The sequence below is a fragment of the Sturnira hondurensis genome, unplaced genomic scaffold, assembly GCF_014824575.4.
Source record: "Sturnira hondurensis isolate 20B ecotype Veracruz unplaced genomic scaffold, ASM1482457v3 Scaffold0001532, whole genome shotgun sequence".
NCBI lineage: Eukaryota > Metazoa > Chordata > Mammalia > Chiroptera > Phyllostomidae > Sturnira > Sturnira hondurensis.
Window position 1 is genome coordinate 940,113 of NW_028074163.1, and position 14,925 is coordinate 955,037.

The following is a 14,925-nucleotide window of genomic DNA, read 5'->3' on the forward strand; positions in this document are numbered from 1 at the left end:
AAGGAATTTCAATTTCAGTTTTCTTCAGTTCTTGAATGGCAAAACTGAACCGAAGGACATAATTTTTTTACTCAGAAAAACACGAGGGCTGGGGGCTACTGCAGGTTGTTTTTCTTTATTACAGAAAATGCCTCAAGGGGTGTGGCCTTGTGCAGACACAGCCTCATGGAACTCAGTGGAAGCATTTGCAAAAAGTCAACTACAGTCAGGTGGTCCACATGTTCTGAGCCCCCAAACAGGCCACGTAGTCTGATAGAGGTACATATGCATTATTTATGAGGGAAAATGATTACAATGTTTTAAATTGCCTCAGTCCCCAAATATTCTCAGCAGAATTTTACTCCTCTGTTGAGTTAGTTATAAGCCTGAAATAAACCTGATTTAGGTCTCTACTATTCATTTTGCTCCTGGTTTTGACATTACTGACTCATTAAATAGTAAACAAAGAAAGGCCCTAAGTGGTGTTGTAAACACAGCTTCCTTACTTAATACATATGTCAGAAATCTGAGGCCCCGAGAGGTAACTCCAGCTGCCTGAGCTCACCCTGCTGATTAGTGACAGACCTCTCATACACTCTTCACTGTTCTAGGGGAAGGACTTTCTGAGGGTGTCTGGACTCGGAGGCAGCCTTAGGATTTGGTGCAGCCTGAGAATTTTGAGGTCACTGGGTACCTACTGACCCACCACGTACAAATGGAAGATTCCTAAAACTGACTCAGTCCCTGCATGGAAGCAAGAAGCACAGTCTAGATTGATCAAGGTTTACACCTTTTTTTTTATTTGAACTGGACCGGCCTTTATCTTTTAGGAAGATTTAGTGTCTAACCTATTTACTTCTTGCACGGAATTCTTTTAAATGGTCCCATCTTGTGTAAATTTCTCAATATGGAGTATTCATCTGGGAAATTCATAAACTAACACAAAACTCTGTGACAAAAATAGACTTAACATCAACATAAATCTTATTCTATTTACCAAAAGTAGAGAAATGATTTTATTAAAGAGAGAAGCGACTACAACTGGGAAAAAAAACACAACCCAAAACAAAACAAACAACTCCCTATATGCATGTATGTGGAAGAAATATGGCTTTTCAAAGAGGACCTGAATAAAGATTGATGTAAGACACCCTAATAGAAACACAACAAAGACCCCATGTTTAAATGGAAAGAGAAATAGAGGAGAAATAAAAGCAACATTAGACCTGATCATGTCAGATGACCCATCAGGAGTTAGGGGATACAGAAAATGCAGAAAACAAAGAAGGGAAGGAGAAGTAGGGAAAGATGGAGGCAAAAAGAAAAGAAGGAAGAAAGGAAGGAAGGAAGGGAGGGAGGGAGGGAGGAAGGAAGGAAGGAAGAAAGAGAAGTTAAGAAAGCTAGGAGAAAAAAAAAAAAGAAAGCTAGGAGAAAGAGAAGTCAGAAGCTCACAAAGAGGGAAATAACGAGGTGAAGCTGAGATCCGAGACAGCAGTTAGGAGCCTTGGTTTCTCTTCCTAGCCTTGTCCCCTGTAAGCTGTGTGACCTTTTTTGTAAGTCACTTAACTTCTCCAGGCCTACGTTTCCTCATCTACAAGATAAAGTGATTGTAGTAGGTCAATTCAAAACTATATGATCAGTAAGGATCCCTCTCAGTTGGAAGATTTTATGATTTTGTGATTAATGAACAGGGGAAACATCAAAAGAAGCTTGTTGAATGCCCCCAAGAACGCGGAAAGGGAACATCTGGGGAGACAGATAAAAGGTGAGTTTAGCCAGACTAATTAGAAGATACCCAAGGTAATTTTCAAAAGAAGTGAAATAATGTCACCAGCTTTTTATTCCTCTGCTTGCTGAGGGCCATTCAGAAGGGAGTTAATGCTTTTTAAGAATCATCCCCTCGCAGGTGTGCAACCAGATACCAGTTTTCCTGAAGAAAGCTGGAAATCCTTTCGTCAATGCACTTAATTAGTCTATGTTTAGATAGCACTTAGGGAGGGAAAGTATAATATAAGTGCTCAATATTATTATTACTGAATAGCTTTTATAAGACTGGCAATGTCTAAGATTAAATGAACAACCAAAGCAGACTCTCAGCTAGAACACTGGGCTCTAATAAAGAGCTGGGCCACCGACGTGAGCAGAAACAAATCCTGCCCGCAGATCGAAACAGGGGCTCTTTACTGGCTTGCGTGCTATTGTGTTGCCACTGCTGGTGACTGTTATTCTTTGCCTCAAGGTACCAACAAGTAGTAAACCACCACTCACACACAGCACTAATTGTGATTTCACATATCCTGATTTTCAAGAATATTATCTGCTGCGTTTGTGGCATCTGTGTACTGGGCACCTGTATACTTAGATTATGGACTGAAATACATATGGGAATTTAGTATACAAGAAAAGTGGGGGAAATAAGTTATTTAGTAGATGATGTTGGGGCAGCTGGTTTGCCATTAGAGGAAAAAAATAAAGCTGAATCTCTAACTCATTTTAAAAAAATGTAACTTTGCACCCTGGCTGGGTGGCAGAATTGGCTGGAGTGTGGTCCCATACACTAAAAAGTTGCAGGTTCAATCCCCAGTCAGGGCACATACCCAGGGTGCAGGATTGATCCCTGTTCAGGAAGCAACAGATCAATGTTCCTCTCTCTTTCTCCCTTCCCCTTCCTCTCTCTCTAAAATCAATAAACTTACCCTTGGGTGAGGATAAAAAAATGTAATTCTGGATAAGTCAAAGATTTAAATATAAAAGGATAAATCATTTAAAAAGTATTTTTAAAACTAAATAAAAGTACTAGAGAAAAATGTTGGAAAAATATTTACTTGAGGAAAATATTTTTATAGTCCTAGAAACCATAAAAGAGTAATAAATCTGAATATATAAAATTTTAAAATAGGTATAACACAAAACACCATTTACAGAGTTATCTGACAGAAAACTGGGAAAATATTTCCTATTTATATGAAAAAGTGCCAATTTCCTTAATATTGAAAGAGCATTTTCAACTTAATAAGAATGAAGAAAACAATATAATTTCAATACAGGGTAATGAAATTAACAGGCAATTCATAAAAACTACAAATGGCCAATAACACATAAAACAATGCTTCAACCTTACTTACAATGGAAAAATAGAAATTAAAATAACCGTGTGAAATTATATTTTATTTTTCAGATTGGTTAGGATTAAAAATATCATTAATATGGAAAGTTAATGTGGGTATAGGAAAACAGAAATTCTCAAGACACTAAATGGAAGTAGAAATTGGATCTATCTTTTTAGAAGGCACGGAGCAATATATACAGTGGAATATTATTCAGCCATAAAAAGAAGGAAATCTTGAGGTTCCGGCCAAGATGGAGGCAAAGGCAGAAATGCTTTGCTTCCTCACACAACCAAAAGGAGGATAGCAACCAATTTAAAAACAAAGAACAACCAGAACTGCCAGAAAATCATTTGTCTGGAACTCTGACAACCAAGGAGTTAAAGAAACATTCATCCAGACGGGTAGGAAGGGTGGAGATGGGCAGCTGAGGGGGAGAGGACATGCAGCAAGGCAGCAGACTATGTGGGCAATCCCACATTCAAGAGCAGATAATCGGGGAAGAAAAACCGGTGAATGAGGCAGACCATGAAACCCCAGGTCCCAGTGTGGGAAAATAAAGCCTCAAAACCCCTGGCTGTAAAAAATCTGTGGGGGTTGCGGTGGTGGAAGAAACTCCCAGCCTCACAAGAAAGTTCATTCGAGAGACCCACAGGATCCTAGCATACACAAAACCACCCACCTGGGAATCAGCACCTAAAAGGGCACAATCTGCTTGTGGGAAGCAAGGGAAGTGACGGGAAATGGGACGAGAGCCAAGCAAGTGGTATTGTTCCCTCTTTGACCCCTCCCCCACATACAGAGTCACAAAGCAGCAAAGAGGGCTCCAAGTCACAAAGCAGCAAAGAGGCTCCAATTCTTACCATGTAACAGGTAAACTGAGATGAAGAAATATGGCCTAAATGAAAGAACAGATCAAAACTCAAGAGAAAGAACTAAGCAACAAGGAGATAGACAACCTATCCGATGCAAAGTTCAAAACAAAGGTAATCAGGATGCTCACAGAATTGAAGCCCTGGCTGGCGTAACTCAGTGGATTGAGCGCGGGCCTCCGAACCACACGATCGCGGTTCAATTCCCAGTCAGGGCACATACCTGGGTTGGCGGCCAATTCCCGGCAGGGGACACACCAGAGGCAACCATACATTGATATTTCTCTCTCTCTCTCTCTCTCTCTCTCTCCTTCCTTTCCCCTCTAAAGATAAATAAATAAAATCTAGAAAAAAAAAAGGATGGTCACAGAATTGAATGAGCTCAGTTGCAAAATGAGGGAAGACATGAAGGCTAGACAAAGTGAAGTAAAGGAAAATATCCAGGAAACCAACAGTGAAGGGAAGGAAACTGGGACTCAAATCAACAATTTGGAACAAAAGGAAGAACTAAGCATCCAACTGGAACAGAATGAAGAAACGAGAATGCAAAAAAATTAGAAGAGGCTTAGGAACTTCTGGGATAACTTTAAACATTCCAACATCAGAATCATAGGGGTGCCAGAAGAAGAGGAAAACCAAGATATTGAAAATGTATTTGAACAAATAATGAAAGAGAACTTCCCCAATCCAGTGAAGGAAATAGACTTCCAGAAAGTCTAGGAGCCCAGAGAGTCCCAAAGAAATTGGACTCAAGGAGGAACACACAAGACATATTATAATTAAGTTATCCAAGATTAAAAATAAGGAGAGAATCTTAAAAGCAGCAGGAGGAAAGGAGAGTTACCTACAAAGGAGCGCCCATAAGACTATGAGCTGATTTCTCAGAAGAAATCTCACAGGCAAGAAGGGGCTGAAAAGAAGTGTTTGAAGTCATGAAAGGCAAGCACCTACATCCAAGATTGCTCTATCCAGCAAAGCTATCATTTAGAATGGAAGGGCAGATAAAGTGCTTCCCAAATAAGGTCAAGCTAAAGGAGTTAATCATCACTAAGCCCTTATTATATAAAATGTTAAAGGGACTTATCTAAGAAAAAGAAGACCAAAATATGAACAATAAAATGACAACAAACTCACAAGTATTAACAAATGAACCTAAAATACAAAAACAAAAACTAAGCAAATAGCTAGAACAGAATCACAGAAATGGAGATCACATGGGGTGTTATCAGTGGGGAAGGGGAGGGAGAGGGGGAAAATGGGGGGAAGGTACAGGGAATAAGAAGCATAATTGGTAGGCATAAAATAGACAGAGGAAGGTTAAGAATAGTATAAGAAATGGAGAAAACAAATGTTTTATGTGTACAACCCATGGGAGGGAGGGCAGTGCAGGGAGGAGGGGAGAAAAAAGTTTGGACAGCTGTAACAGCATAATCAATAAAATATACTAAAAAAAGAAAATCTTGCCATTTGCGACAACATATATGCCATCTTCAGGGCATGATGTTAGGTGGAATAAATCAGACTAAGACAAATACTGTATAATCTCATTTATATATGAAATTTACACACACACACACATACCTCGAGCTAACAGATGCAGAGAACAGATTGGTGGTTGCCCAAGGTGGGGGTAGGCTGGGGTGGTAATATATAGCATGGTGGCTATAGTTAAAATTGTACGAGGCCTGTCCAGAAGGTATCCAGCCATGTAATATATAAAATAGAGATATTTATTGAAGAAGATACATGAAACATTGTATATAGAACAATGACGCCTCAGTCCCCTTCAAAGTAGGCAACTTGGGACCTCACCCACTTCTCCCAATGGCCACCAGCTGCCCAGTCATATTTTCCTGAATCTCGCTGGTGGTCTGAAATCTTTTCCCTTGCAAAAGTGACTTTTAGTTTTGGGAAAAGTCAGAAGTTGCAGGATGCCAAATCTGGGCTATAGGGGGCCTAAGTCACCTGGGTGATTTGGTTTCACCAAAAACCTCTGCATGAGACACCAATGAGCACATTGTCATGATGAAGCTGCCAATCACAAGTTGACCATAGCTGCAGCCTTCTGAACCATCTGAATAGTTTCCACAGAGGAATGTTCAGCCTAACACGAAATTTGGTGCAGATTCGTTGCTCTATCTGCTGTCATTTTGAATGCGACCACCACACAGTACACTCAACAGTGTCTACCGTCCCCAGTGACTAGTACAGTGAAGTTGTCATTGTTCACGCATGCACATGCCAGTCCACTCTCCTTGGCTGCCTGGTACACCAACGTCATACAAACTGTTCTCGTTATACTAACAATGTCCGGACTTTTTCAGGACAGACCTCATATTGCATATTTAAAAGTTGCTAAGAGAGATCTTATAAGTTCTCATCATAAGAAAAAAATTCTTATAACTATGTGTGGTAATAGATGTTAACTAAACATTGCGGTGATCGTTTTGCAATCTATATAAATATTGAACCATTTTTTTCCTGTGCAATCCACTAGGTTAAGAAAGAATGGTCTTCCCCTCTCCCTGCAATGGGATCAGTATGCTCCGAAAAGGGGAAACCTGGTAAAAGTGTCACTTTGCCTGCTGTGTTCAAGGCCCCCATTGACCAGATACTGCGAACTTTGTTCACACCAACTTGGGCAAAAACAACAGACAGCCCTGTGCTGTCAGTGAATTGGCAGATCATCAAACCACTGCTGACTCTTGGGTGCTGGCAGGGCTGTGGCTCCAGTTCCCAGAGTTCGAGGCAGTGGGAATCACTGTCCTGGCCAAGGTGCTTTTGGGAATATGTGTCTTGGGGGCCGCGTGTTTGCACCAACCAAAACCTGGCGCCACTGGCACCACAGAGCGTTCGAACATAGCACAGCAGGGAAATGCCAGTGGCTCCACTCTGGCTGCCTCGGCCTTACCAGCACCATTATTGAGAAAGTTCCTGAACTTCCTTTGGTGACTGAAGATAAAGTTGAAAGCTACAAGAAGACCAAGGAGGCTGTTTTGCTTTTTAAGAAATGTAAGGCCTGGAATAGTATCAGAAAGTTCTATGATTCTCAGCGAAGGAGAGCTGGCAAGGGTAAAAGGAGAAACCGTCATGGTATCTAGGGTAGGGACCTTGCATCACCCATGATGAGAACAACAGTATTATTGAAGCCTTCAGAAACATCCCTGCAACTACTCTGCCCAGTGTAAGCAGACGGAACACTCTGAAATTTGCCCCTGGGGGCGTGTGGGCCATTTCTGCATTTGGACTGGAAGCGCTTCCGCAGGTCGGATGTCTGCATGGCACTTGGTGTAGAGCTGCCTCTCTCCAGAAGGACTATGACCTTCCCGTGCACGTGGCACTCAGTGCAGACCTCAGCAGAGTCTTGAAAAGCCCAGAGATCCAAGGATCCCTCCAAGTATCATCCAAGAAGAATCATCACAGAGTCTTGAAGGAGAATCCACTGAAAAACCCGAGAATCACGCTGAAGCTAAACCCACGTGCAAAGACCATGTGCCGCAATACCATCCTCCTCCAGGACAAGAACCACAAGCTCCAGGTGGGGAAAGCAGCAGCAGCAGCAGCTCTAGAAGCCAAGTAAGACGAGAAGGGGTCTCCAGGCAAGAAGCCTGTGGTTGGGAAGAAAGGAAAGAAGGCTCTTGGCCCTACAAATTAGAAGCCTTTGGTGGGGAAAAAAGGCCATGGCCACCGAGACACCAGCAGACGAGAAGAAGTCCGCAGAAAAGAAACCCACCAGAGAAGAAAAGAAGCCTGCAGCATACACTGAGATTTGTTTATTCCATAAAAGCCAAATCACTGGAGACAGCTAATTTTTAAATAAAAACCTGATCAAAGGTAGTGAGAAACATGAAAAAGGATATTGAATCATTATATAGTACACCTGAAACTAGTATAATGTTATATGTCAATTATACCTCAATTTAAAAGGTCAGTCACAGAGATTCAAAGATGATAACTTTTTTAAAACTAAAAAGGGATAGTGAGAGTAGAGAGGGAAGAAACGTGGGTGGGAACATGGAAGAACATGTTGGTGACTATGTGTATAATGTTTGTGACAGAGTTAACTCTGTTTTGACACTTGACTGCAAACAGCTTTGAAGGCCCACGCCTGGACAAGCTGACGGGAAGCCCAAGTGCTCCCCCTTTAGCCCCTGAAGGAGATTCAAACCACCCAGGCTCCTGTGGAAGCCCCACCCGTGGGGGTCCCCACCCAGAACCCCGCCCCCGCCCAGCCACAACAACAGCCCAAGCCAGTCGGCGTCCCTGGTTCTCGCCACCCACTTAGGACCTGCTCGAGGCACTCTGCTCGTCCGGGAGACCTGGGTTATGTGAGTCATGAACCTTCTGTACCTTCAGAAAAACCCTGTACTTCGGACCATTTAAATAATGAACACAACTTGTCACTTCTATAATAAATATTTAACCTGCTTTTAAAAACCCGGTGACAGCTCTATAAAATGGCCTTAGAAATATATACATGTAATTTCCATATGCATATATGTGAGCATCATAAAAATGTAGAAAAACCTTCAACTTTTAGTTTTATATGACTTGTGCTTTCACTTGTCCCTACTCTGTTTATTTTCACAAAAGTTCTTGAAAGTCCACCCATCAGTGAACATGTCGTGACTGCCTCGGACCCGATGCCTGTCTCCTAGGAGACCTGTGTGTCTAATCGGAGTGTTGCCTGACTTAGGGGGTTTTAGGTTTTGGAAGGTAACACTGCCCCAATTAGAATGACTTATATGATATGCAGAGTGTCAATAGCCATATCTAATGCCAGGAAATTTAAGGTGGTTTTGTTGACATAATTATCACTGAATTCTAGACATTTAATCTTATCTCTTTAAATACCTAACTGGGAGTTAGTCAGTAAGCAATTAGTTAGAATGCACATTGCATTTTCTATGAATCTCACTTAAACGTTTTAAATGCCCCTCCCTGGCCCTGCTGGGCCAGGGCTCTTTCCCCCTTGCCCTATCCCAGGCGACCTACCCTCACTGGCTCCACCCCCAAAAGCACATTATTTGATTTTCATCACCTGGTTGGTCTGGAAATTCCAACAGTTTTAGATTGTTTTGAAGTCAACAGAAGAAACAGGACTGGTATCAGATTTTTAAAAATCCATTCCCCGTCTATTCAAAGGTCACAGTGATGTCACATCACCCGGGGCACTGTGCAGAGGAAGTATGTTACCCAATCTAAATATTTTTAACCACTTAGTCTGGTGTCAATCCAAAGAAAAGTCAATGAACCGACTGACCTGCCTTAGACTTGGCCTTAAGAAAGAAACAAAAACTGTGGTTTTACAACAGGAGGCCATTCAAACGTAATCAGAGAGAAAAACGTTTTTAATAGTATCCCCACCTGTGTGTGACATGTTCCGAGGTCTGGTAAAATCTAAATGGAAGAGAGCCCCACAAAAGGAAGCCCAGTGAACAGCCAGCTTTCCCGGAGGGCTGATGACGAAGGAGAGTCTGTGATCTGGCCCAGCATCCAGCAGCCTTCTCCGTGCCACCCCAGGGCCCTGCCTTTCTCCGTCCTAACATGTCGGTACCTCCAGGCCAGAAGAGACTCCCATCTAGATTCACTTGCTACTGCTGGGAGCTCTGGCAAAGGGAGAACTTTCCAACGGTCAGAATTTTGTGTGAGTTGCAGAGGTTTTTCCGTCTTCTTTGGGCTCCCTGTCTTTCAGGAGCATGGCTAACTGAAAAGGTTCCTCACAATCCATGTTGTGTGTGTGCGGGTAGATAGAGGTCAGCTAATTAAAATTCCAAGCAGTTACAGAGTAACATATGAAAACTGGGAGAAGAGGTTTCATTGGCTATCTCTTTTATAATATTTCCATAAATTGAGGTATAAGATACATGGGTAAAATGAATGATCTTAAGTATACAACTCAATTTTCTTTAACCCTCATCCAAGGATATGTTTATTGATTTTTAGAGAGTGGAAAGGAAGGAGGAAGAGAGAGAGACAGAGACAGAGAGAGAGAGAGAGAGAGAGAGAGAAAGAGAGAAAGAAATGCTGATGTGAGAGAGAAACATTGTTTTGTTGCCTCCCGTGTGCACCTGGACTGGAGATTGAACCTGCAACCCAGCTATGTGCTCTGACTGGGAACTGAGCCCACAATCTTTTGGTGTACAGAGTGATTCCAGCTAACTGAGCCACTTGGCCAGGGCACAAATGAATGAATTTTTAAACATGTATGTGAAACTACTATTGTCCTATCTGTCCTCCTGCTCTACCCAACCCAACCCATCCTCTATGCTACTGCCAGAGGCTCTTATAAAATACGGTCTGACCAGATGATAATAATGACATCAGCTGTTGCGCCACCCCACAGCACTGATTGGCTATTTAATGTGTGTCAGTTGCTGCCCTGATATATAATTCACTCTCCTTTTAGATAATACAAGTCAAGCTCTTAGAACATTGCCAGCTATACAGTGAGCATTAAATAACATTTACGTATTTGTTTGTTTATTTATTGGAATCCTAAAAGATCAGTGTTTTTATCATTACCAATTTACAGGTGATAAAACTGAGGCTTAGAAGGCTTAAGTCATTTGCCCAAGGTTGCTCTGCTTAAATGGGTAGAGTGTAGGGGGTTGGACTCCCAGGCCCTAGGCTAACCACTGTGCTTTAGTGCCTTCTGAGAGTTGGCATATTTTAAACGAAACCCCTGAAGCCTCCTCAGCTGCTACAGGACAAGGTCTGCTTTTTAGTGTGCCCTGTCCTACAAGGTCTTCGCGAAAGCCTGTCTTTCCACACTTGCTTCTAGTTTTTATTTACTATCCCCTTCATCCGCTACTCCCGATGCCTGTCTACTCCTAATCCCTAAACAAGTTTCATCTTAGTAAATACCATTTATTGCTTTCATCATATGTAAGTTCTGGAAGCTTTCTGTTTTTATTTCCAATTCTTACTGCAATTACCCAGAAATGAATAGCACATATTCATCTTACAGATAAATACACTGAGACACGGAAAGATTAAGGGTCTTCCCTCACGGTCAGGGAGCCAATAGCCACGGACACCAAAGCTAGAGTTTGAACCCAGGGCATGTGATTTCGGTGTTCAGTCCTTCCTACTCCACCTCAGGGCCTCTCAGGCCCTGTGCTCTCACTCCTGACTCAAATGCCACTTGGTTTCAAAGGCATTTTTTGCTTGTCCACCCATTTGTTCCCTCTTGCTCTGCCACCTTCCACAGGTATGGACAGGTCACTAATTAAGGAGGAATGGCTCTTGCTGCATTTCTATCCTAGGCCTTTCCAAGCATATTCAGCCTTTGTATTAAAAAAGCTGAAAGTGAGTATTTCTGGAATATTCCTACTGCAAACCCTAGAACCAAACACTTAAATCACAACTTTGTCCAAGTAAAATGGCAAATCTTTGACCAGATTGGGCTACGGTCTAATGGCATGAACACGGAGGGCAAATGGAGAAGTCACTGCCAGTTAAACACCACATGTACTTTAGCAGAACCTCCAGGGGATGTGTGATTCATGAGCTCCAGGGGCATGTGTAATTCCCAAAGGATGAGCTAGCCAGCTCTCCAAACTTGAGGACAATGGAGGGTGACTTCTGTGGGCAGCCCGAAAGGCCATACTGGGCAATTTTGAAAGTGATCTTGAAAAGCATTTTAGTATCGGAATAGCTAACATTCTTGTTGATTATGCAGAATAAGAAAGCACCAAAGCATTTGAACATTTGGTACACGTTCCGCTCCTTCTGTACTGCAGAGTGAATATTAATGCGCAATCTGTAAAGTCTCGCAACTTGACAGGAAGTGACTGGCTCTGCCACTGCCTCCTGACAAGACCGGGCGGCATTTGGTTGTGATCGTTCAATCGTGCTTGTATTTAAGATGGTTAAATGAGTTCCTTAATCCTTTGGCTTATTATTTTTGCATATATTGAAACTACATATGCATAGTTTCAAGTCCCAGGCTAAAAAGTGTCATTGTTGAGAAAAAAGTACAAATATCCAACTTGGAACAGCACAATTATTTAAATAATTTAAAAACTAAATTGGGCTGACAAGGTGATTTCAAAGTTGATTTGGAAGAATAAAAGAGCAGGCATAAGTAAGACAATTTTTAAAGTATACTTTATCGGTTATGTTATTAAAGTTGTCCCAATTTTTCTCCCCTTGACCCCCCCTCTGCCTGGTACCCCACTTCCCTCTAGCAATCCCCCCTTAGTTCATGTCCACAGGTCGTGCATATAAGTTCTTTGGCTTCTCCATTTCCCATACTATTCTTAACCTCCCCCTGTCTATTTTGTACCTACCAATTATGCTTATTCCCTGTACGTTTCCCCCCATTCTCCCCACTGATAACCCTCCCTGTGATTGCCATACCTATAGTTCTGTTCTTGTTCTATTGTTTGCTTAGTTTGTTTGTTTGTTTTTTAGATCCAGTTGTTGATAGTTGTTAATGTTCATAGTTTTGACCTTCCTCTTTTTCTTAAATAATTCTCTTTAACATTTCATATAATAAAGTGTTAGTGATGATGAACTCCTTTAGCTTTACCTCATCTGGGAAGCACTTTGCCTTTCCATTCTATATAATAATAATAGCTTTGCTGGATACAGTAATCTCAGATGTAGGTCCTTGCTCTCACGACTTTGAATACTTCCTTACAACCCCTTCTTGCCCGCAAGGTTTCTTTTGAGAAATCAGTTGATAGTATTATGGAAACTCCTTTGTAGGTAACTCTCTCCTTTTCTCTTGCTGCTTTTAAGATCATCTCTTTATCTTTAATCTTGGCATTTTAATTATGATGTGTCTTGGTGCGGTCCTCTTTGGATCCAACTTGTTTGGGACTCTCTGTCCTTCCTGGACTTGTATGGCAATTTCCTTCATCAGTTTAGGGAAGTTTTCCTTCCTTATTTTTTTTAAATAAGTTTTCAATTTCTTGCTCTTCCTTTTCTCCTTTAGCATCCCTATGATTTGGATGTTGGCACTTTTGGAGATGTCCCAGAATTGTCTTATGCTCTTTTTATTTTTTTTGAATTCTTGTTTCTTCATTCTATTCTGGTTGAATGTTTATTTCTTTCTTATGTTCTAAATTGTTGATTTGAACTCCAGCTTCCTTCCTTTCACTGTAGGTTCCCTGTGACTTTTTCTTTAATTCACTCAGTGTAACCTTCATTTCCTTCCTTACGAGTTTACCATACTCAGCGAGGTCTCTGAGTATCCTGATCACCAGTGTTTTGAACGTTGCTTCTGAGAGGTTGGCTATCTCCATTTTGTTTGGTTCTTTTTCTGGTGTTTTGTTCTATTCTTTAATCTGGGGCCATATTTCTTTGTCTCCTCAATTTGGCAGCCTCCATATGTTTGTTTCTGTGTATAGGTAGAGCTGCTTTGACTCCCTGTCTTAGTGTACCTCTTATATTGAATGGGGTGGAGCCTTAGGTATTTGCCAGGGTGGCACAACCCACTTCACTGCTCTGTGGCTCTGTGTGTGGGGAGGGTCAAAGAGGGGACAGTGCTGCTACCTGGTTTCTGGAGGCTTGCCCAGCGCGTGCCCTGTTTCCAGTCACTTTATTCACTTCCTGTGTATGACTGGCAGACTTCTAGCTGTTGCCCTGGTGGTGGTTCCCAGAGGGGGTGGGTTTCAGTATGTTCTAGGTCTAGATGGGCCCTTTAAGCAGACTCTCCTGAAAGACCATCTGTTTATTCTGCTGCCCCAACCCCCACTGGTCTTTGCAGCCAGAGGCTGTAAGAGGCTTTACTTTCTGGGTGCTGGGACCCTGGGCAGTGTGGTCTGACCTGGTGCTGGGATCCCTTGCTTCCAAGGTATCCCTCCTGATTTTTATCCACCACATGAGAATGTGGGACCGCTCATGCCACTGCACCACTGCCTCTCCAGTGCCACACAGTGTCCTCTCCACCCTGGCTCCCTGTCTTCACCCCTCTCACCCATCTGGATGAATATGTCTTCTTTAGATCATTGTTTGTCAGACTCCCATACAGTTTGATTTTTCAGATAGTTCTGGGTACTTTTTGTGTTGAGATTAGTTGTGAGTCTTGTTGTGGTTGTGTGAGGAGGTGAAGTATGTCTACCTATGCTTCTATCTTGGCCAGAAGTAGTAAGACAATTTTGTAAAACAAAAATATATGGACGTATTTATACTATCAGGTTTCAGATATACCATGAAATTTAAGTCACTGGAACTGGCTTTGGGATTGGGATTGAGAAATAGAAGTGGTAACTCAGAAACACATTTCAGGACACACGGGTAGTGAGATTATGATGGATTTGGAATCAAAGGTCAACACAGAAAGAACGGATTACTAAAAAGTGCAACGGCTTCTTTTCTGAGGAAACACTAAGCGGTGGATGGCGCTGGTGCTGTGGGAGGGCCCAGAGGCCCTGCGCCCCTGGAATGGAGGCTGAAGGGGCTTCTGTGGAGGATTTGGCAGCAGCATCTGGGTCCAAGGTTGCAGCCAGGTTGGGGTCTCGGCTGAGGCCACAGGGCTCAAGGAAGCAAGGCCGAGGATAAGGAGCGGATCCCCCTCACCAAGTTGGGCCGCCTGGTCAAGGACATGAGGATCAAGTCCCTGGAAAAGATTTACCTCTTCTCCCCACCTGTCAAGGAATCTGAGATCATTGGCTTTTTCTTGGGGACATCCCTCAAGGACAAGGTTTTGAAGGTTATGCCCATGCAAAAGCAAATACATGCTGGCCAGAAGAACCGGTTCAAGGCATTTGTTGCCATGGGGAACTACAATGGACATGCCAGTCTGGGTGTTAAGTGCTCAAAGGAAGTAGCCACTGCCATCCATGGGGCCATCATCCTGGCCAAGCTCTCTACTGTCCCCGTGCAGCAAGGCTACTGGGGAACAAGACTGGCAAGTCCCATACTGTCCCTAGCAAGGTGACTGGCCGGTAAGAGTCTGTGCTGGTGCACCTCATCCCTGCCCTGCAGGGCACTGGGATCATCCCAGCCCCTGTGCC

At 42.6% G+C, this 14,925-nt stretch overlaps 1 protein-coding gene and 1 pseudogene across 3 annotated transcripts in view; one reads left to right on the top strand and one right to left on the bottom strand.

The window, feature by feature from the left end:
• PLEKHM3 (pleckstrin homology domain containing M3) overlaps positions 1 to 14,925 on the bottom strand; it is a 146,722-nt gene that overhangs the window by 12,182 nt on the left and 119,615 nt on the right. The gene's annotated exons all lie outside the window — the stretch shown is intronic.
• LOC118975790 (60S ribosomal protein L4-like) lies at positions 6,301 to 8,522 on the top strand (annotated as a pseudogene).